Below are 24,267 nucleotides of genomic sequence, written 5' to 3' on the forward strand. Positions count from 1 at the left end.
TTTTTTTTTAATAAAACTCATGCAGGTTTCCTACCAATATTTTCCTCCATCGCCGAGCAGAAGATTAATTATATGCAGAATTTAAGCGCATGTAAATTCAGAAATGCTGGCTTGGATTTGAACACGCAATCTTGGATTGAGATGCACGCGTTCTAACCACTGGGTCATATCAGTTTCTCCAAATAGATAAGCGGTCGAGCAAAAAGGCCACGCGGTGGTAAGTGATCACCGAAGACCAAAGACATAGGTACCGTTTGCCATATTAACCATTCCTTACAACACCAACCTTGGAAACTGAGATGTTATGTTCCAGCCAATATTTGAACACGTTTTTACACATATCTATCTTCTGCTTCTATCTGTTCCGACAAATATTCCCAGATCAGACAGGAACTATATGCAGAACGATTGATTACCAATTTGTACAGTATGTAAATGTTTTTTGTAGGTTTGAATTCGACTCCATGCGGGTTTCCGGCTGATGCTTTTGAAGGCTAGCGTGTATTCCTTGGATAAATTATGTAAAATATAAGAATTACTCATTGCTGTAAAATAAATTATTTTTGACAGGAATATTTAAAAAATCTAACTTGGACTCATTATCGAATAAAATGATGTCATCGATGTCTCATTGTGTGAATAAATATGAATCGATATATTACAATAAATTCGAGCGGCTACTTTATTATCTGTAATAGATTTGAATCGATTTCGAAACCGATTAACGTGGCTAACGAATAATGCAATCAAACATAATTATTTCTTATTTCTATAGAAGTTACTGATAGGATAACAATTTATGTAAATTAATACCATAATTTAAGAATAGTTTTCGTCGAGTTTTATTTTAAATATATTTCTTTGGTATGAAGAGAATATTACACTAAGTAAATTAGTATTTCCTTATTCCGATGAACCGTTTTATAAAATTATATTATAATCTAATCAATATAATTAATATCAGTAATTATTCTATATTATATATAAGGTCCTATCAGCCACTTTAAACGGTATACGATAAAGTTTTGGTATTTGGAAGTCCTTCATTGGTAACGTAGAGACTAGATCTAAGAAAAGATTTTCGGATATTTATGTTTTTTTCTTCTCTTATGTCGTCGATATTTTTACATGATTTTTTAATAGTCATCTGACGTTGAAAATTAAATTAAAATTACAATTTAACCTTACTAAATAAAAAATACGTCGTAACTGTAAAAATAAACCGTTACAAGATGGTCACTGAATTTCGGAGTGTAAAATTACTACAATAAGACAAAAGTCGATGGTAGAATTTCATATCGTAGGTACAAATTAAGTCCATCCTGTATGATAATATTACTATCTTAATGTTAACTCAAATTAAGTATCTGTACAGTAAGTATCTAACTATCTATTAAGTATCCGACTATCTATTGAAGCGTCGAGCGGCTAAAGGAACAGTCACAGAAGGTCACTGAACTGTAGATTTTCATCTGTAAAAGATTTTATCCTTCAACGGTTGAAGTCAACTTTCTTAGTATTGTTTTGTTTCAACTGGAGTTCTATGTAATCGTGTCTTTGTATTGCTTATTTTGATATAAAAATTTAATACTAAGTATTATTGAAACAAAATTTAGTTAAAGTTGTCGTCAAAAAAATAATACACATTTAGAACGTTTTTTTTTTTTTTAAATTATGAATCTTTATATTGTCTTCCTGTTTCGTCCTATATGATTTTTTATTTTTGATTGTTGAATGGCTTATTAGCTAATAATACCAAATGCGTAATTATTAAATTAACCAATTGGTATCTATACTCTTTGACATGACACTATCTTATAAATATCTTAAAAATTGTAAAAAGATATTCATTTTGTTCATCTTCGGATAAAAAATAAGCAGGAGCTATAAAAGCCTTATATTTAGATTATTGTCTTTTGACAGTCTTAAATGAAACTATTTATAAACTCTGTTGTTTTCTATCAGTATTTATTAAATTTGATAAAAAAACATAATCTAATAAAAAAAAATGTAAAACCACAAAAGTGTATTGAAAATTTATTCTACCGTTAGAGTGTGATCGATGCCTAATAGCACCTTTAGCACTTTATCGAGGCTATGCGATTTTCGTATACACTCTGCTGAAGGATTTAAGACTCTATTCTTGGAGTACATGGTTTAAATTTCTATTATTTTGATTTAGTAAAAGTAATTTCGCGAGCATCTTCGATTGGGTAACGTCGAACAATGCGGCTGTGTTAAAGATTTTATTCTATTTTGATGTCTCGGACTCGGAACGTTCTGTAATTATTAAGTGATTGCTTTTACTTTGATCTTATTACCGATTTTAAAACGTTACAAAAAAAAAAAAAACAATATATCTAATATTGTTTTAAAGATTACAATCATTATCTTTCATTATTACGTAATCAACTTTTCAACGTTAGGTTTTGTTAGGTAAAGACAGAATAGTGCAAATTGAGTTTATTTATATTATTAAAATATTCGTCGTAAATTGACATTAATAATGATCACGATTTTGAGGCGTAAATTATACGACAAGACTCATAAAATTATATCGGCGTAAGTGCAGATCTAACGAGTAGGTACGTCTTAGTAAACAAGTATGCATTATGTAAATAAATTATTACTTACCATTAGCTAATGTTTGTTGTAATAATCGTAATTAAGTATGATAAAATATAAATGCAATATGAAATGTTTTTTTATTTTCTTTTAAGTGTTCAGTTTAAACCTTGGATAATTTTGACGTATTCTATAAGATAATTACGTCGTTATTGATTTATTTAACGTTACACACATAAAACTTTTGTATTGAACGACAAATATGAAATTGGTTTTTTTTTCGCCGTTGGTCCGTTGCTGACGTACGCAGTACAATTGGTTAATTCTTTCAGAATCGGTTTAGGAACGCGTAAAGGACAAAGATTCATTTATATTTAATTAAAAGGGAAGAAGATTTCACACTAAGTAATATTTTAATTTTATAATTTTATTTTTTTACTATAAGTATATATGGTTCACATACCTATGTATTGCAGCTGAATGTCATTTACAATTCCACCTGTAATTCGTCATTACAATCAATTAAGTAAGTGTACTAAGATGCCGCTATTTTAACCGTAATATCAATATAAACAATTTTTCATGCTAAATACTTATTTTATAAATTAAATAATTTAAAAAAAGAAATACAAAATTTAAAAACGATGTTTTCGTTGTCCCTTCAGTCAACAAAGAGTCCCTTCATATCACACACAGACCTACCTTTTATGCCATCGTCTATTTGTCTTAATTATAGTCATTCACATAAATATCTAAGTTATATCTCATTTATGTATGTATGATTTTAAAACGGTTAAACTTTTACATATAAAAACAAAAAAAAATAATAATTGATCTTTGTGCCCGTGTCTTTTTTTTTTTACTTTTTTTTTCTTCAATGTAAGCAAACAAAAGCAGTAAAACGGTTTTGGAGCAAATAAAAAAATTATTGTTTTATTTTATACAGTGCACTTTAGAATTAAAAATAAAGTTGCAAAATATTTAAATTGTCGCCACCTCCTATCTAATTCTTATTAATTATAAAAATCGATTAAGTATCGATATTATCATTCGTTTAACATCTGACAGAACAAATGGATTACTGATACTAATAACATCAAACTATTTAATCTATACATGGTTGAGTGATATGGGCGTGGTATGTAGCGGGTAAAAGTAGTTAATAGAATAGTTTCACTTTCATCTCACATGCATAACAGATGGGTACAGATAATAAATGTATTTCAAAAAGGTTTTAATGTAATAGACTTCTACGAGTATGTGATAATTTGATGAGTTACTGTCGATGTTTATGTTTATTTTATAATTCGCTTGAGATTAGTTTACTTTTTCTACTTTAATTTCATTTACAATAATAGAATACTCGATTTGAAGGCCTTTTGAAATCCATAGATTATTAGATGTTGAAATTATCACATTTTTTTTTAAGGAAACAAATAAATGGTGTTTGTGATTTCCCCTTTGCGAAACGGAGATATATTATGTAGTTTTCGAATAGGTTATGTTTGCTATCAAAATTTATTCAAGACTCGCAATGCCTCAGTTGTTTACTTTACACAACGTTCAAAGTGGCTAAGTAATTGACGACTATTACATAGGTGATGTCGAAATAAATTCGGAGATCACGAGCTATGAAGAATTAGTGTTGCCATGTTATATTTTCTAAAGTATCACGATTTTTATCGCTAGCATATTTTACATCATTATGGTTTTACTTTTGCATACTCATGCAGGCACCAGACTCAAAGGCTTGCTACTGAAAACCTCATCAGGCTTCTATTACGGAATATTAGATATAATTATCACAAAATTTCTTCCAAGACATGCCCGATGAAGGTTGCTCCATCATGTTTTTCATCACCACGTAATTTATTAAAGCGTTTGCATGCATGTAATATCAAGTCTTGATGGCTCAGTCACGCCATAAAATCACATGTTAACGATAATGACACTTTATACGTAATCGGTATGTTCGTACTTTGCTATCATTGAAAACAAACTTAATTAAAATATTCCTATTTATTATATTCGCAGTAGTTGATGTTCTTTATCTCATAGAGAAATTGGGAGATATTATTGGGATAGGGAAAACTCGTAAAATAACTTATACTTTTACACCAATCCTGGATTGTTTCGTTCGTTCTCTATTCTCAAAATATGTAGTTGAACAATACTGATGGTTAGGACAGGAAATACCATAGAGAACGAATACAGGTGCATTCTCTTTTTTCTCACTTTTCGCCAGATTGTTAAGACATTAAATCAACGGTTTTATATATGCGCGGAAGGACTCTAATTAAACTATAGGCTCTTCTAAAATTGCATTCAAAGAAAAACCGGTTAACTAACGATTTGAGCGCCGAACCTCTGGATCTGCTCGCTGCCTCGTTAGTAAAGTAGCTTTTGCCAAGCCTAGCTTACAAACTCAACTGGACTAACGAGGCAGTTATTTTGAAATGAATGGGTTATATTTTACATATTGAAATATATCTACTAATAAATTACGAGACATTTTTTTGTAATTCCTAATAGAAGATATTACTGATTGGATTTTCGGTACTCGTATTATACGCAAAATGGGACGAAAGTATTTTAATGTAAATTGATTTGTTGCAAACCACTGAGTCGCAAAACATCATAATTTTAAAAGCGTTTTCTTAACCCCGTGAAACAGAATAAAAGTGTGTTAGTGGTCCGTGAAATTTTAAATTGCGGATTTTGTGCTCTGAGATATCTAAAACGTTGCAGATCTACATCGGCTATATGCATATAGTGCCTCCATAATTTACTAGCTACTCGTCCCGGCTTCACATGAGCCTAATGAGGATCTATATACATTTATCATTCTCATCATCCTCCTGAACTTAACCCAATTTGACTTTTACTTTACTCCTCTGTCGGACGTCATCTCACAAGTAACATTCTTTCTAATCATATCGTCTTACAAACAATCCATTCATCGTTTCTTTGGTCGTCCCCTTTTTTATGTTATAGGGAAACGAGCAGGAGGCTCACACCTGATCTATATGATGATATATATACATTTATATTGAAGAAAAAAAATAAAAAGTTTTTATTTCCGGCTAAGAAATTGATATTCACGGCTTGTCTCTATACTCTGAATACTTATTGATGAAAACCGCATCAAAATTCGTTACTTACTTTAAGAGATCTTAGCGTACAGACGACGGGAAGCGACTTTGTTTTATACTGTGTAAAGATAATGTTTTGTCAGAATTTTACCCAAAACTATTTTGGACCGGCAGCACGATAAGAGATCGTTAAACGAAATTTTTATTACTTGCAGGTTTCTGTCGAATCCAAAGAATATTAGTAGCATTTATTGCAACTTATTATAAACTATGTTAAAAATGTAATTATAATAACTATATCATCCAAGCTTGAGTTTCCAGACTCCGAAAGCCGTCGTACCGTATAAGGGTTGTAACCACCTTCCACTTTCTGATGTCCTGGTGTCGGTTCGTTTATTACCGTTTACTTTTTGATTTGTCTGAACTTGTTATACGGCTTTACTGACTATAAGACGACATTATACGTTGAAAGGGAAACTGTACTTGTATACAAGAAAGTCAAGTCATTTGCTCTAATGATGTGGATTGGTTGTTGTGTTTTTATCAAATAAAACATATTTGGTATTATAAAATGTTTTATACATACATACGTTATGTGATATACATTTTTGTTTTATAAATTTAACGTACTGATTATTTTTTATTCTTTATAAGCTTCGTTAGTAAAATAACGATGTGGTAAAAGTCTTGGGTAAAATAGAGTAAAACTTGGCGTAGGTTGTTAAGTTGAGTGAGCCAATGTAACTACAGGCACAAGGGCTATGTACATTTCAGTTTCTAAGGTTGGCGGTGCGTTGGTGCTATAAGGAATGGTTAAAACATTTTATGTCACCAAGGTTTGTAGGCGATGGCCACTTCCATCAACGTTGGCTCGTCCGACTACCTACTTATTAAAAATAAATAAAAATATATCTTCGTGTTAAGGCGTAAGGTTTATTTTTATATTTATACAAAATATATTTATATATTTTGTTCTATATTTATAAATTTTAAATAAACACATAAATTAAATAAATAAAATAATATCTGCCAATAGATTCCAAAAATTCAAAGCCAGCCATCTAAACTTGTGCGTATTATACTTAAATTAAATTCACTTATTTTCTTAGTTATTTCAGAAGATCGCAGATAAGTAAATATTAAGGGAAAGTAGTTTAATTGTCAATGGTTTTGACATTGCACAATAGGTGCAAAATATCTAAACAATTCTATAGAGATAAAAAAGATTTCATTCTTATTTAATCAGCACTTACTTAGTCAAAATTAAAGAGAAGATATCTTTGGAATAAATTGCAAAGCACCAATTCGAAACGGTTTTAGTATTTTTAGTGTAATCGCTAATATTTTACTCCACGAGGTCAACGTCTGCCTCAAGCTTAACGAATCGTTTTAAGCCACGGAGCCGCATACTTCGCTGTGAAATATTCGCCATAGTTATTTTGACATCTTTTGAGCGAGATAATTGTTGTTATATATAGATCATTTCTTTATTGAACAATTCTTTGACTCGTCATATTTTAAGTCAAAATAAAAACAATAAAATTACCTGTCAAGTGTAAAAAATAATGAATACGGAATAGTGATGTGTTTACAGTCTGTAACAAATCGATTACACTGTTTAAGTTACGAAATTATTTTTAGCTTCTAATGTGTTAAATAGATTCTCCAAATTGCACCTATTTTGAAAAAATAGATGACATCTATCACGTCCATGTGAATGAAACTCAACCGAGAGACAGTACGTTTTACCGAGATTATGCTATGATATTGGCCTCTGCCGTTTGCCATTAGGCATACTTGCTTCTCCTCTATCATAGAGCCAGGATGTTATATAGGATATTCAAATGTTCTATAAATAGTCGATGTACTTATAATAACTAATTAAAATTACGGGCGTGACAGTCACTGAGTGACAAAATTCCGTCTAAATAGAAAAAAATAATTGCTTCTTTTGACACAAGCGTTTGTTGTGAGGTTAGTTTGTTTTTAATACGTAGTGTACTATAAAGTTTAGTTAAGTTAGAAATGTGAGTTCGATAATAACGCATCGACTTAAGGTTATATTAATAAATGTATATAAAACCATTCGTCGTTAATTATAAATAATTGAAGTAATAACTAGAGATAGCCATCGATTATAAGCATTATATTGCATTTAATGGGAATAACGTATTTAATAAAAGTATTATTATTGAATTATAGGTAGAATTATCAAATAACAATATGCAAATTGTTAATGACGGTCACGGATTCACCCACACATGTAAATACTATTTTCACACAAATATAAATTAAAATTAATATTATGCAATCGGTGTTTTAAATTAAATAATAATTGACGTAAGATGCAGTGACGCAGAAAAATGCAAGGTGATTGCAGTGAAAGTTGCGAGTGTTATGTAAAGGAGAACAGGTACGGTACTGGGTCGCGGAGCTTTCCACTCGAGTCGGATAATCCTAGTCCGCAATACGTTGTGGCCAATAAGATTTCAGTATTGCCTTTTCGAATTTCAGTTTAGGCAGTAACGGATATTTGCGGTACGTGCGGTAGTCGCCTGCGGCTTCGCTCGCGATTCATGGGTAGGTCGTCAGGTGTTCGGCATATAAAAGTAGACCATGTTCTTTCTTGGATGAGTTTAAGTTCGCGTCAAAGTAAATTTCATCAAATTTGGTTAAGTGATATGGTTGTGAAGAGGGAACAGACAGACTAACAGACCGACAAACAGATAAATATTTAAGTTTTTTTTTTCTGGGCCGCGATCAATGCCGTAGTCGGCATATCCATAAATTCTGTTGCATAACAAGTTTTTTTTTAAAGGAATCCAGTTAAGCAGCCGCCACACCCTGCACTTTCCCTTCAAGAAGTGACGACGGGCCACTTGCATTAATATCGCATAATAAGTACATTTAGGTACACAAAATGCATACATTATATAAGTAGCTGTTCTTAAAAATATATTTAATTTATAAAAAACAGACATTATAGAATCGATTATAATTTCAAGGCAATAAGTAATCGAGTACAATGTCAAAGCAGTGTGTTGAACAGCACGCACTTTTTAAATTTGTGTTACCGATTTTATACGAACCGCTTTTGAGTGGTAGGGTTTTATTTGGGAGTACTATTAATCAGATCAATAATTTCCTATTCTATTATCAAACAATAATATTTGTGTTGTATCGGTTGCAATATTGAACAGTTTCAAGCGCAAAGATTTTTAGACTCAGCCGCTTTGAGGATATAAAAAGTTTTAAAATACATTCTAAATATAAAAAATCTTACATGGGTATAAGTGACTAAATTTGCGTGTTTCCAAAATAAATTCAAGTTGTATTGTTTGTATTGTAACGTATTCGCTTGTCGCGAATATAATAAGCATTTTGGGAACATTGATATATTTCATTTATCTTTGATTCAATTTAAAGATAATATTTGTAACAATCTTAAATTAACTTAATTATATATTTATAATATTGTCCAATAATTTTTCTCTTATTGTGTTAAAATATTTGAGTGCATTTTATGTTTTATCAATCGGTGGTAACTTCGCTGGATAATGTGATATTTAAATTGTATTATGTAATTAGATTATATTTTACATCTGTTTGTTTCCCAAATATTAAATAAATAAATAAATAAGTATTGTTATATACATACTTCATAAAATTGAATGATAAACGGAAAAAAAACGAAAGCTGTGAAAAATCAAGTTGGCCAAATATTTGCATACGCTCAACAGCAATGTCTCAAGAATATAAATTTTCTAAGTTTATTTGTTTAAAGATTGCGCTGTCATTGCCGAATTATGAACAAACTTGGTATTGGAATTCGTTGGGACATACATATTATCTTCTTATTACGTACAAATACAATATACCCATACTTTATGTAATGTTCTGAGGACTGGTTTATCAATGTAAATTCTTATAAATTGCATATTTCTTTACAATAATTACATAATATTTATTATACTATTAAAATACCGTTATTTATTTATTTTATTTTTTTATTAAACTAATTTTGCACTATATATACTCTGATATAGGGTTGATTGGAGGAGAATGTCTTTGTGAATTATGTGGTATTATTTGTGCAAATAAATAAATTAACTAGGTAGATATAACCACGATATCATTTTTTTTTTATGATATCGGTAGGCGGACGGGCAAATGGACCTGATGGTAAGTGGTCACTACCGCCCATAGACAATGGCGTTGTAAGAAATATTAACCATTCCTTCACCAATGCGCCACCAACTTCGGGAACTAAGATGTCACGCCCCTTATGCCTGTAGTTAAACTGGCTCACTCACCCTTCAAATCGGAACACAACAATACTGAGTACTGCTGTTTGGCGGTAGAATATCTGATGAGTGGGTTGTACCTACCCAGACGGGCTTGCACAAAGCTCTACCACCAAGTCATTATTGCTAGGACAAAAACAATTATGAAACGATTCGAAATTCTAAAAACTAAAAAGAATTAGCTAGATTATTGGTAATTACGTAATATGTTTTAGGCCCATGTTATTGCAAAAAAATGCCGCGTAAACCTGCGGCGCATGACTAATTATATAGGAATGATTTTCCTATGCAGGCCGCGTGACAATAAAATTGTTTTTACGTTTGACCTTGACAATGAACAATCATTTAGGAATAGATTACACAAAAAAAATAAGTTTCTATATAGATTATACAGAACATATAAAGCAACCCAAGTTCCAGTTTTAGTTAGACGCTTTTTGATATGGAAGTGTTTTGGATATGAGTGGAAGAATTACATTTGGTAGGTAGGTTTCGTAACGAAATTGTACTGGCCTAGATTAGAATATATCTTCGGTTAAGTCACTTCCAGAGTTAAGTCACTTGAGCCGAGATGGCCCAGTGGTTAGAACGCGTGCATCTTAACCGATGATTTCAGGTTCAAACCCAGGCAGGCACCACTGAAATTTCATGTGCTTGATTTGTGTTTATAATTCATCTCGTGCTCGGCGGTGAAGGAAAACATCGTGAGGAAACCTGCATGTGTCTAATTTCAACGAAATTCTGCCACATGTGTATTCCACCAACCCGCATTGGAGCAGCGTGGTGGAATATGCTCCAAACCTTCTCCTCAAAGGGAGTGGAGGCCTTTATCCCAGCAGTGGGACATTTACGGGCTGCTAATGCTAAGTCACTTATTTTATACACTGGGGGTCACATGTAAACGCATTCTGCCGGGTAAGTAGCACCTGCATGCACCTGCTTCGGGTGGGTTTCTGGGTAGCAGACTCGAATTGGTTTTTTACTGCCGAATAATAATGATTTCTACTTATTGAAGGGCAAGTCAGATAATTATAAGTTCAAAGAACATAAGATAGTTTATGATTATATATACACATTACATATCGATGCAACGATAATTTCTGATTTTATCGATAACACCCGTGTATGAGTTACAAGAGCATTCGTATCACTATCATCCCTAAGCATGTACGTGTTCATTCTCCATAATTAGCTTTCCTAATTATGACAAAATAAGTAGAAAAGTAAACTATTTATTTATGTATATCTATAATTTTATTAGTATATTAAATTACCTATTATATATAACTATTATACAAAAAAATCGTTACGGATGATTTTTCGTCTCAAGTGATCCAAGCATAATTCTCGCGTCCTTGGCCTTGATGATTTTCCACAAGGGCATAATAGCAACGTCGACCGGAACGGTCTGTTCATCTCAATGTAACGACATTAATTTTATAAATCCAGATTTATTTCCTAAAGTAATAAAACATAAAAAGTAGTTTAGTTTGTAGAATAAATATCATGAAATCATTAGAAATATAATTTTTGGTCATTAGTAAATCATTCAGTGATTATGTAAACCAAAGTCCGTAAATAGCAAATGGTTTAATATGACCTTCACAATTACGTGGTAGGAACAACTGACAGCAATGACCGGAACATCCACATCACGATGACGATGTTATGGGAACCCAAAGTTAATCATCAATACGCCACTCAAATGCTAGATGCTAAGTTAGATAAACGTAGGTACCATTGTCATTAAAAGAATTTGCAAGGAAAAATCAAAGAATGTCTTTTCAAGTTGGCTCGTACTAAGTTAAATTTAGAGTTTGTGGTAAATTACAAATCTATTTATTTTTTTATAATTCGAAAAAATAGATTTTCTTCCTTTACTCTGATTCATTATTACCAGCATGATTTTTAGATCTTGCCATAATTCCACGAAATGATTCGTAAATCGTACAACATTTTGCATTTTATTTTTTTAATTTACCTTAATGATATTATTTTAAATTAATCATAATACATTTGACAATTATTACAGGCTCGAGTTTATTATCTTTTGGAAAATCTTGCTTTTCAATAATAGGTACGTTAGTAATTACAAAATTAATTTCACTTAAATACATTAGCTAATTTGCAATTAACAAATCACTGTTTTGGAAATAATTTCGATATAATCACTAGGTCAATTATTACAGTTACGTTTTAATTAATATCAGAAACCTGGTGTCAATTGTCAAAACTTAAATATGATGTCAGAGTACCTACTTAATGACAGATTCTGTTAATACGAACTTTTTAAAAATACCCTTTAAATACATGTTCAAAACATAATATACACAGCCTAATAATGGTAAAAAGTATTCAACCTTTAAGAACGATAATATACCATGAATATTTAAAGTACAAATATTCGATAAAATGATGCATAATTTTATTGTATTCTTCAAAGAGGTTTTAATTTTTTCAAGTAGAAATCTTAATTTCCAGTTCATCAGGGATATAGTTGTGTTGACATTCAAAGCGGTCATGAAATATGAATATATAATGTATACAATTATTTAACTTATATACTTTTAAAAAGTCCTCTAATCGGTTCTGTACGAGGTAAACTCAAAAATTACTAAATGGATTTTAAACATTTTTCTATTTACTATGGATGGAGTGATTCACGGGGAAGGTTTAGGTGTATAATCCATAATGTTTTTTTTTTTAAATGGGCTGAAATATGAAGACGATAGTTGAATTAGTCAGAAAACAAAAAGGCCGACCAATAGAAATGTATATTATTTAATATATAAAGGTTTCGTGAGACCCGTATTGTAACCGTGCAAATGCTACTGATAGCTATCAGATATATAACACAATAAATACTTCGCTTATAAGAACAAAAGCTTTAGTTGACGATTATTATATTTATTTATTATAAATTATATTGGAATGTTACCTTTATAATGGTCAACTTCCTATGTTCGTAATAATTCAACGTATTCGTGTCGACATTGACACACACACATACAATGAGTTCGCAATGTCTCTTATATAGTTTTACTGTTTTGTTAGAAATTGTTTCGCTGACATTCAATATAGCTTGTATTAAAATTGCTTTGTGTTATTTTCTAAATGAACATTACATGCTGATATTACGTGTCTATTAGAGATAATAGTTTATAGTTATTTTCTTATAAGTACATGGAACTGAAACGATTATTGCTATAATATACTTATGATGCGTTCTGAAGTATACATATATGACCGAGCTCCGCTATTACCTATCCGGTAGTTCACGTTGTGCAAGTACTGACAACAAATAGTAAAAAAAACTGCTTAAGTCCATTCCAAAGGTATGGAACGGTTCAATGTTTTGTAATAAGAAATACACTAGCTCATTTAAAATTTTAAAATTTATACGAATAATTTTTTTTCATACTAATTTAACAGTCGTTATTTTAGTCAATTTATACAATATCCGTATCTATATAGATTATAGCCTATCCTTTGTTCTGATGTATAAGCTATATAATTGTATAGTTTTATTAAAATCCATAGAGTTTTTTTGCGTGAAAGAGTAACAAACATCTATACAAACTTTCGCATTTATAATATTAGTATATAAATTTTAAATATCCTATTAAACGATCACTTGAAATTTTAAAATACGATTTTAGTTCGTTATTTTCGTTCTTCCGCATCACATGATATTTTGTTATGTTTTTAATTCTCTTTTTGGTTACAGTTTGACAAATACAATGACGTGCATTTATGTTGTCGAGGAAGGAATTATTCTATTAGTATTTTCTATACTAAAATGATTTATAAAGCGTCTCTTAAATAATGTATTGAATTCAATGTTTTGAAATCAATACATTATTTAAGAGATTATTATGTCATCTAAAAAAAAACTCGTTCCATCAGATAATTTATTCACAGATTAAAAATACGAACTGTCAAGAGAGGAAAATTAATTCTGATTTACTGACATAATCCTCCTAAACCTACTTTTAATCTTAAATGGCTTACTTACTTAAATTTGTAAGCAATTATTGCGGTATACTTATGCACAGAATAAGGGTCAATTAAGCCCAAAAAGGATCACTTTCGTTTTCATTAATATTATGACATTTTTATTATCCTTACAAAAGTATCATATTAAATTTTTAATTAATTTAAATATACATATTTACGTAACGAAAGTTACTCCACGAAGTGCGTAACTTGAATCTGCTATATTAAAGCTATAAATGAAATAACATTACATTTTTTAAAATTAGACCAATAATGTAGTGTTCTAGAATAAGTAATAAAAGGTGATCCTTACCAAGAATAAGACGGTCAAGTGTTGAGCGCTGCCCAATAATAAACACTTCACTGCACACTTTGTCAATGTCACTTTAGCTTCTTGCAAAGTACACTACGCGTTTTATTTCCCAACTCTAATAACCGCTGTAACACATTTTGTAATTAAAAACTCGATTAATTATTCGTTTAACAGTTAATCGATTAATTTATGTCAATCGATTGTTCGAAATGTTCGTTGCACATCACAGGTCACGCTCACTGACACTGATGGCACCTTTACTGTCTGAAACAAACGAAAAAAATAAAATTAACATTCCATAAATAATAACAAATTTTGCAATAATAATATAATCAAAAACCTGTGTTGACCGGGACCACTACTAATCGACTGAAGTAATGATTGCCATTAGTTCGATGTGAATAGATGATACTTGTTACTTCTAATAAATAACCTCAGCATACCTAAAATAACGACGACAAATTGGATGACGTTCTTTTACAAAGGTTAACTACTAATTGTCCAATTGAAAAATTCGTAGTTTGTAAGTGTATTAGCTTTGGAACCCGTTCAAAACCTGTGGATTTTTACGGTTACATATTTTTATATTAGTATTTCCAAGCTAAAGAATTAAACGCAAAGTTTTAAATATAAAATAGGTATACCATTATGTTTCTTTTGCTAAGAAAAACCTAAATTCGAAACTACAACTGGTGTGACCTTATGCGCAATGAAACAGTCGTGATCAGCTACTTGATTCAATGTTGTCTATGGATTAGCGTACTGCGATCACATCACTCGATCAACAAAAAACTGGCAACAGATTGTGCACACGAGTTAAGTATATTGACACAAACACACCGTTTAATTTGAATAGATATTGGAAACATACACTTGTATATTTTTTTTCGATGAGTGCTTTTAAGTACGTCGAATGAATCAAATTCGTAATTCAAATATCATTTTATTTCTGTGATAGTTTTGTAAATATTTTTTAATGTACGCCTGATCATCATACTAAAATTCTAAATACTTTAATGAAAAAAATAGACTCATAAGAGAAATAGTCCGCATAGCAACCAGTATCATGTTTCAAATTTATATTTTGGCTACTTTTTTAAGATCACGATGGTTTTGAAGCTACGTAAGATAACAATATACAATTATATATTATATGGATGTAATTTAGTTTTAAGATATATATTTTTAAACGAAATCAAGTAATATCTAATTGAAATAACTTTTTAAGGGTTAGTGTTATTAATATAATTTCGATTGAATTTTAGATTTCTAGCACAACCTAAATAAAATATATTAGTACCTGACCTAAAAAAAAATGTACTTTTTATTGTGTAAACAGTAAATACTGTTGAAGATGTCACAAGCATGCACAATTTACGTCCAATGATAAAAAATTGTATGAATTTAGACCACTGGCAACTTTTTAATAGATATTTAATTTCATAAGTAATTATTTGTGTTAATATATAGTCTCTTCTTATTAAGTATTTTAGTTACAGTCATTTATTTATGATCCATTATCTTGTCTTCTATTTTTCTCATTCTACGTGAGAACTTTGAAGAATTGCTAAGGTTATATACTTAACACGCGCCGTGTGCATCGTTAAAACTTTAGCAATAAGCATTTAATAATAAAAAAGTAACTAGTATTCTTTTCCTTGACATAATTTGCCATGACAAATTCAATTTAAATATGCCAAATTGTTTTAACGTAGTAAGACCAAGGTAATATATTAGTAAATATTTAGTTTCAGAACTTATCTTAATACTAACTACTTAGCGTTGTTTTATACGCTTCATATTTTACTGTTAAAATGTTATTTAGACAAAAATAGTCTATGGTATCGTTTTGATAGATTTCAGCCGGCGGAAAATCTCAAGGGAGACAAGCCAACGGCGCATGCTGTAGTTCCGTTCCCATTCTCACTTCCAGATTCCGGGCTGTTACTGAGATTTTTTCGACGGAAAATCCAATAATTTATTTTCGGGACGACTTGGAGTTTTAACCAGGATCTCGGGATCTGCAGCTCCGACGAGGTAGTCCAAGTAATGTATTATAATTATGATAGATAGATATATGCTACAGTATTCCTGAGCGTTATAGGGTAGAAATTATATGTTTATATCATATAATTTTCTTTATTAATAAATTTCATCCGTGGAATGTCGGGTGCGCGTCGCTAGTTTATGACATTCTTAGTGTTGTATGACACGTTATAACGAAATTTCGATACCGGTTGTTACATAACCTCATCTGATTTATGAATATTTATGTTAGATTAATCAATATCGAAACCCGTTTATCGACTGTCTAGTTTGTTTTAATGATGTGCTACTTTTTACGAATTTTGTATGTCCTTATATCTAGCAAATTTATCAAACCGTCGTAAGCTGTAGTTTGTTTTGCCTTCGCTTTATTAGGGATCAAACGTTATAAAAAAAAAACCATTATTACAAGACATTTTTTTAAGGTTACGTTGGAGTATACAGACCACAAATGTTAACCAAACAATCATATTCTGTATTTTTGTATAAATAATTATGTAATAATTATATATTTAATGTAATCATTTATGTTATTAATTAATGAATATTCATGTAGCTTCGCTTCGAACCGGGGATAGCTTTACATTTTATTTTATTTCAAAAAATACGATTTAAATTACTTGTAAGTCTAGAGTATGTTTAAATTTTATATTTTTAAATCTGATCGTATATATATTATAGTTCATCATTACGTTTTATGTAATGTCGATAACGCGTATAATTGGAAATTTCTGGAGAATTTCGATTACGAATGAAATTAAGCGACGAAATACTGTTAACGTATCGAAAAACATAGTTACTTCCATACGTAACAAGACAAATTGATTGCTCGCCTAAATGTCAAATCCACACTGACCTCCAATAATCGCATACTCATGCGGTGGTACCACCTGACCTGACCGAGCTTACGTAATAAACATGTTTGGATGGAAAGTGTATTTTTGTGTTTACTCTTTTCATAATCAATTCGTATGTAAGTAATGTAAAATTAAAAATAGACATTTTGTTTTTTTTTTTTTATTTTTTTTTTTATTTCGATTTTGGTTTACGTTATGTTACTTAAATCCAAAAAAGATAATTGAAGGCCATAATTTTGATCATTAAATTATAACTCATTTATTTGTGTTGTAAAAATATGAATATAGTTTTTTATGTTTTGTATGATAGTTTTTATGATACTTGTGATCCTGTTGATCACGTTACGTCCATAGGAAAAACCAAGTCTCAAGACTATAACTTGTATTCTTAAGTAATTTATGAGACGCAAAACCGAACGTTTGCGTTGTGAGTTGTGTCCGTCATCAACATGCAAACAAGTGTTCGAGATGCGCACCGTATCTATGTGTTCAATACTTAATCGAGTTCTTTACGATTTGACCAGTCTCTTATGAATGCTTATGTAACGGCAACACGTGTTTCAACTATGAATTGATTATAAATCAGCCTTTATACCTGCGAGTTGTTTATTATATATTGAGCTAATCCAACTTAGAAACCGATCCAAGTATGTATGACAAATTTCAAAATCGACTGTTCATATTCTTTTTTTATTTAATATTTTTACAAATGTTAAGGTGTAATTTTATTTAAATTCAAATTCAGATCAAATCAATAACGACCATCGCTCGAATGTTATTGAAAACTTACAGTTTAAACTGGGTGTTTTATTCAATTTGTTTTTTTTTTCTCGAATTCAAAATTCATAAGCATTCCGTTGATCAATCAATCATTAGCGAAGTTAATAGTGCTTGCAGAAGTGAGCGTTGTTCGAATTAGCCTGCGAAAGTAAGCGGCGCGGACCGGTCGCGCGAAGGACGACGAGCGAGCGCTTTTGTCTAACGCTAGTACGCAAGATGTAGGCGGAAGCGGATTGTAAAAAATATATATATTGTTATTTACTTTTCCGGTTTCACTCACGTAATTAATCAAGGAATTATCGAAGTGATTCGATTGATGACGTATTCCTTACCGTAAAAACACCGTAAATTGTAATAGTGCCGTAAATTAATTCTAATAGTAGTCTATGCCCGATGTTGGCTGGGAGAGATCACTTTATGGTATAGGTAGGCGGACGAGCAAATGGGCCACTTGATGGTAAGTGGTCACTACGCCGATAGACAATGGCGCTGTAAGAAATATTAACCATTCCTTATATCACCAATGCGCCACCAACCCTGGGAACTAAGATGTCCCTTGTGCCTGTAGTTACACTGGCTTACTCATCCTTTAAACACCGGAACACAACAATACTGAGTACTGCTGTTTGGCGGTAGAATATCTGATGAGTGGGTGGTACCTACCAAGACGGGCTTGAACAAAGCCCTACCAAGTAATAAGATTAGTTCGCCTTTGCATACGTTCACCTTCTTTGTCACGTCTTTTGTATTTTCGTATATTGCGTGCAATAGAGACGAATAGTAAGTAAATATGGACTCATATAATAAAGTAGTAATCATTTGATATTAGTGACGTATACAGGAATGAATAACATTAGTTATTTTACTTAGCTTAGCTAAACGTAAATTTTAAAATGATTTTATTGAATTAAAATTAGCAACAAGAGGATCCCATTTATTATACCAAGGATTGCTCTTCCAGCGAACCACTTTCATTCGTACGTGTTCGGTAGTTTTGATAAGAATCATTCAATCGGTATCATGTTAATACTAAGTAAAGTGTACGTATGTCCGTATTACCGTAATACGTGGCGTGGTAGACTAGGTAGGCAATTAGTACGCTTTACGCGGTTACTCTTCGCAAATAATTGATTATATTTTTTAAAATCGTGTTTTAAATTATCGAGGCGAGATTCAGGTCGGTCAATTTTTACTACACCTTGTGTAAATGGTATACTTAAATATCAAGAAGTTATGATTAAAATTTGCGCCTCTCATGTCATTGTCCAGTTACATAATGTCTAAGTATTTATCGTTTCCAAGTCCATGACTTAGACCAAGACTGAAGGTGCAGAATGCCGCGGCAAAAACGCATACTGCACCACTCCTACCAGCCAAACATGCGTATACCCTGTCTCGCTCTAACATTACAAAGATTTATATACACATCCTCTTCCAACAACGAAAGTTTCCATTATACAAATGTATTTGCAATGTTAGTAAATAAAACTTTTTAGAACGTAGCGACCTCTTTCAGTGTAAATGACGAAATGAATCGAATGTCGTATAATTAACGAGGTATTAATATATTTTTTTTACAGTTTAATTTGTTTCAGCAATTGATATGAAAGAATTATGTACTTGAGCTACTTTGGACTTGTCGAATCGCGGCACGAACGATTATGACGAACGATATAATATAGAATTAATCTAAAAATCGTTTACATTATGAAAATTGCATTTTGTGTATTGTCTCTGGCTCAGTAACAGTGAGTGTATCGGACCTGGCTTTTTGTTTTATCGATACAGGAAATTCCTTTTGAGGGGTGACGCACGATATTGTAACGAATCGGTATCTTTGCATTCGGTAATATCTTTGAAAAAGATTAAAAATATAACCTAGTTAATAGGTTTTATTCTTAACTTTAGTTTTTTACAATTACTTAAATACCTACAAAATCCGTTTTCGCTTGTCATTTATATTTGAAACCGATAAATTTAATCGATTCGGTTTATCGATTTGTAATCAGTTAGCTTTTTGTGAAATATATACTTGAAGCACGCAATCGAGATCTTTTTTATGAAATAATGAGTTTGTCAAGTCATTTAAGTAGGGAGAGAAAATCATTTTTGTATGTAATTTTTTAGGGTATTATTAAAATCTGTCATTTTAATCTCTAGGGGATTATCAGATATTTTTTATTTTCAAATAAGTAGGATTATTATTCTTGTCACCTTTACATTTATTTAATGTTAATATTCATTTTATCCCAATTCGGCCCCAAGAATCACGCAAGGTCAGAAGTAGCTTGAACTCTAAACCAGTTCTTATTTTTATGGGAAATCTTGCTTTGACACAGAACGAATAATATAATACATATATATGTTATAACACAATGGAAGTAAAAAAAAAAAAAACGGTTTTAGTTTAGCGATGTTTTGGTAGACGCGGGAATGGGCTCGTATTGTTTAATTAATTTTTTTTCTGTGATATTTTACTTGATTGAACTGTAGATTGTGTTGCATTCATGTTGTTTCAAGAAAGTTTTTTTTAAAGATTAATTAACTTTAAGTTTTTTTTACTTTCGCAGTACTTAATTTTGTCGAAATTAATCTGTAGTAGTACGTATTAGCAGTCTATTGTGTCATACTACCGGTCTCTTATTAAGTAGCCTTATTAACCTACATTACCTTAGGGCATACCTTTAAGGAACTTTAAAGCTTATTCCACCTGCAGCTGCACCTAGCATGATTAGGTAAGTGTAATAAATCTATTTCAAACAATTTTATGCAATTAGTAATATTAATTCCAATTTTTTTTTCTTGTGACATTTATGTTGATTTTAAAATAATTCTTCGAACTCTAGATTCTATATTTTAAAAAAAATTAAGAAACCTTTTTTCGATTTAATCGACTGTATCTAATCCTAATTCTTTTTTTTATGTTATCGGTAGGCGGACGAGCAAATGGGCCACCTGATGGTAATTGGTCACCACCGCCCATAAACAATGGCGCTGTAAGAAATATTAACCATTCCTTACATCACCAATACGCCACCAACCTTGGGAACTAAGATGTTATGTCCCTTGTGCCTGTAGTTACACTGGCTCACTCACCCTTCAAACCGGAACACAAAAATACTGAGTACTGCTGTTTGGCGGTAGAATATCTGATGAGTGGGTGGTACCTACCTAGACGGGCTTGCACAAAGCCCTACCACCAAGTAAATATATACAATTTGATAATCTCGAAGTCGTTGTTAGATTTTGATTAATATACACTATAATTAGACAGAGGGGTCTGTAAGGTCAACGTAAAACATAATTCCAAGGACAGGAAGCAAATAACAGAATACATTATAAATTGTCTTTGGTATACTTAATATTTATATATATATTTAATTAGGTTTATTTTAATGTGCAATAATTACTTCTTACAGAATAAAGAATAAAAAACTATTTTTAAAATGGGAATTATTAAATAAAAAATAGACCTAGATATTAATTTTATATAATGGCAATATTATTTGTTATGTTTAATTGTGTATTATACGTATAAGATGTATACAATAGCAATAAGTGTAGTCTATAGAAATGGGTATTAATATAATAATAATAAATTAGTTTGTTTATTTTATTGAATAATCACGTAAACGCGATGTCACGTAGGAGTTTTTGTAAGACGTCGCTGATAAGTCACGTTACATTCGAGTCATAATCGAAAAAGCAAATTAATCGATGTTACGAAATTGTTTTAACGTTCATATGATAATAAAAAAGTACATTTCAAAATTATATAATGATCTCCAACTGTGCGTTTTTTTTATACCATAATAATATAATGATTATAATTTAATGTCATTGCTTCTGAATTTCTGTGAGCGAGTCAGTCTTGTGACTTCCCGTTCTCTATCACTGTAAGTTAGGTATGTTTAGGGGCAGCGGGAGGGGGTTTTCTTGTTGATGACTAATATTTTGTTCTTTAAGTATTTTTTGGGTTAGTGCGTTTTATTGTAGATTGAATAAACGCTTGCTATCATTGTCATTGCGATTAAATAAAAGCCAAATTAAAAAAAGTGTCATATTTTTAGTAAGAGTTACAATTATACAAGTATGATATTTTTTTTTATCATATCAATGGTATCTTTTCGTAACATGGGTACTGTGTAATAGTTTACTTAGGTAAAATATATTTTAATTTTACTGAACGTAACATAGTTATTTATTTATAAAATAGGTAGGCATACGACAAATCAAACATTTGATTTTAGGTGGGCAACACCAACCATACACCTACTACATAGACACTAAGAAATATTAACTAATTACTTTTAGGTATGCACCTTATGTCTATGGTAACCATAGTGGTTTACTCACCCTTCAAACCGAAACATATAAATAATAAGTATTCTTATTTTGCGAAAGACTGTGATAAGTAGGTGGTACCAACCCCGAAAGTCTTGCACAAAGCCCTGCCGTCAAGTGATATAAATATCATAATTATTCAAAACGTAACTTAAATTTAAATGTAAATTTTGTAAGAGCATACACAACACGTTCTATAAAGTACAGCATTGAGTAAGTTTATGATAAAAAATAAGTGTTACCGTTACTTAAAGTTACTTTTAAGTAACATTTAATTCAACGTTTGCAATAGTTGCATAGGTATATCTAGGAACGTAATGAGCATACACGAAGTATTAATTTTAACGGCGACGTATATTCAGACTACATATTGCTTATAATGTACTTAAAAACAATTTCGAAACTTGTACATTATCAATTCCGTACTGTTATCGCCAGAAATAAAACAATACGTAACCTATAAATAAATGAATCACAAAATGTATTAAAATCCTTGATATTTTAAAGCGAGTAATAATGTCTTCTATATGATTCTTAAATATAATTTTATGTTAATCAACGTCTTAATAATATAAAGTTAATACGTTTTTGCCGATCGGCCAGTGGTTGCATTGTAACTGATGATAGCAGGTTCAAATCCGGGTATGACCACTTAATTTACATGTGCTGAATTAGTTTTTATAATTCCTACTGTCACGGGCGGTGGAAGAAAATATTGTGAGAAATTCTGCATGTCTAATAATAATTCCGATGAGGGCATTGGTGCAGCGCGGTAAAATTAGATGTAAATCTTTCCCTACAGGAAAGAGCCTTAGCCCACCAGTGGGACGTTTACAGGCTGTTCCTTTACTTTATATATCTTAGGTATACTGTATGCAACTCGTTTTCTAAAACACTTCAAGTAAATTACCAATACGAGAAGAGAACGTCGATTGAACTCGCCATACGGAATATATTATAGATTCTCTAACGACTCGTCCGTTTTATTATGCCATTAACAATTTTAAAACATTCGAATTATTATAAAAGCAATTACGATAAAACGAAATATTAACAGATTATAAATAATTATAATAAATTTATATTGGTGTTGCAACTTTAAATTTGATGAATACATTAACTATAATGGTCAAAAAAGTTTCAGGTTGTTTGATAAAACCGTACTTAAAACTTGCAAGTAATAAATAAAGCTATATAATTAAGTTTCGTTTGGTATCGTGTAAGATTCGAATGTAAGAACTCGTTGATGTCTTTCCTTAAGACAATTGTCCTTATAACAAACCAAAACCACTAAAATGAATTGTTTGTCAGGAAATATAAAGATTTTAAATGATAAAAAACTATAATTTAAAAATAACTGGAAATATAATTTATAAAACTCAAAAATGTAGTACTTCCTTGTATTTTTTATCTAATAATAACATTATTTTAGTAAATTATGTAAATAAACTTATATTAATTTATCTTTAAATATATTCACGTGGAATGTCGAAGCTTACATAAATTCTATACACCTGACGAAACCGTTTAAAATCCTTTATAATTCAAAATTCCGCCCTTTCGTACACAAAATCGCGACTATATTACAAAATAGTGCTATAATTAAAATAAAACTAACCTGTTTGAGTAAGGAACACAAATACTGGCACAAAAATCCTTAAGTTCCATACACTGGCACAAAAAATAAAATGGCAATGACGTTGACGTTTATAACGTTCGAAATTCGAAGCGGCTTGGTCCGCGGTGCGCGCGCGAGTGGCGCCCGGTCGCGTGCGCCCGCCCACCGGCGTCGTAACCCGCCTGAGTTGGGAAGGTACGCTGCGTCATTGAGATACTAACCTTTTTCCGCGTCTCGTGTTCCGTTAAGGTTTTGGATCATTTTGTCTGTAAGATTGATCATAAGGATTTTTACAATTACTATATAGAACATACTTATATTTTTCGTTGATACCATTTTAAATCTATTTTTT

General features: G+C 31.0%; 1 protein-coding gene across 1 annotated transcript in view; it reads right to left on the bottom strand.

The window, feature by feature from the left end:
* LOC125075112 (zinc metalloprotease ZmpB-like) overlaps positions 1–24,043 on the bottom strand; it is a 62,009-nt gene extending 37,966 nt beyond the window's left edge. Inside the window, exons 1-2 of the mRNA XM_047686730.1 lie at positions 23,916–24,043; positions 14,271–14,534 (exon numbers count right to left, since the gene is read on the bottom strand). The gene's annotated coding sequence lies outside the window, so the exon portion shown is untranslated. The remainder of the gene's footprint in view (positions 1–14,270; positions 14,535–23,915) is intronic.
* Between the last annotated feature and the right edge of the window lie 224 nt (positions 24,044–24,267).

This window comes from Vanessa atalanta, chromosome 2 (assembly GCF_905147765.1).
Source record: "Vanessa atalanta chromosome 2, ilVanAtal1.2, whole genome shotgun sequence".
Classification (NCBI taxonomy): domain Eukaryota; kingdom Metazoa; phylum Arthropoda; class Insecta; order Lepidoptera; family Nymphalidae; genus Vanessa; species Vanessa atalanta.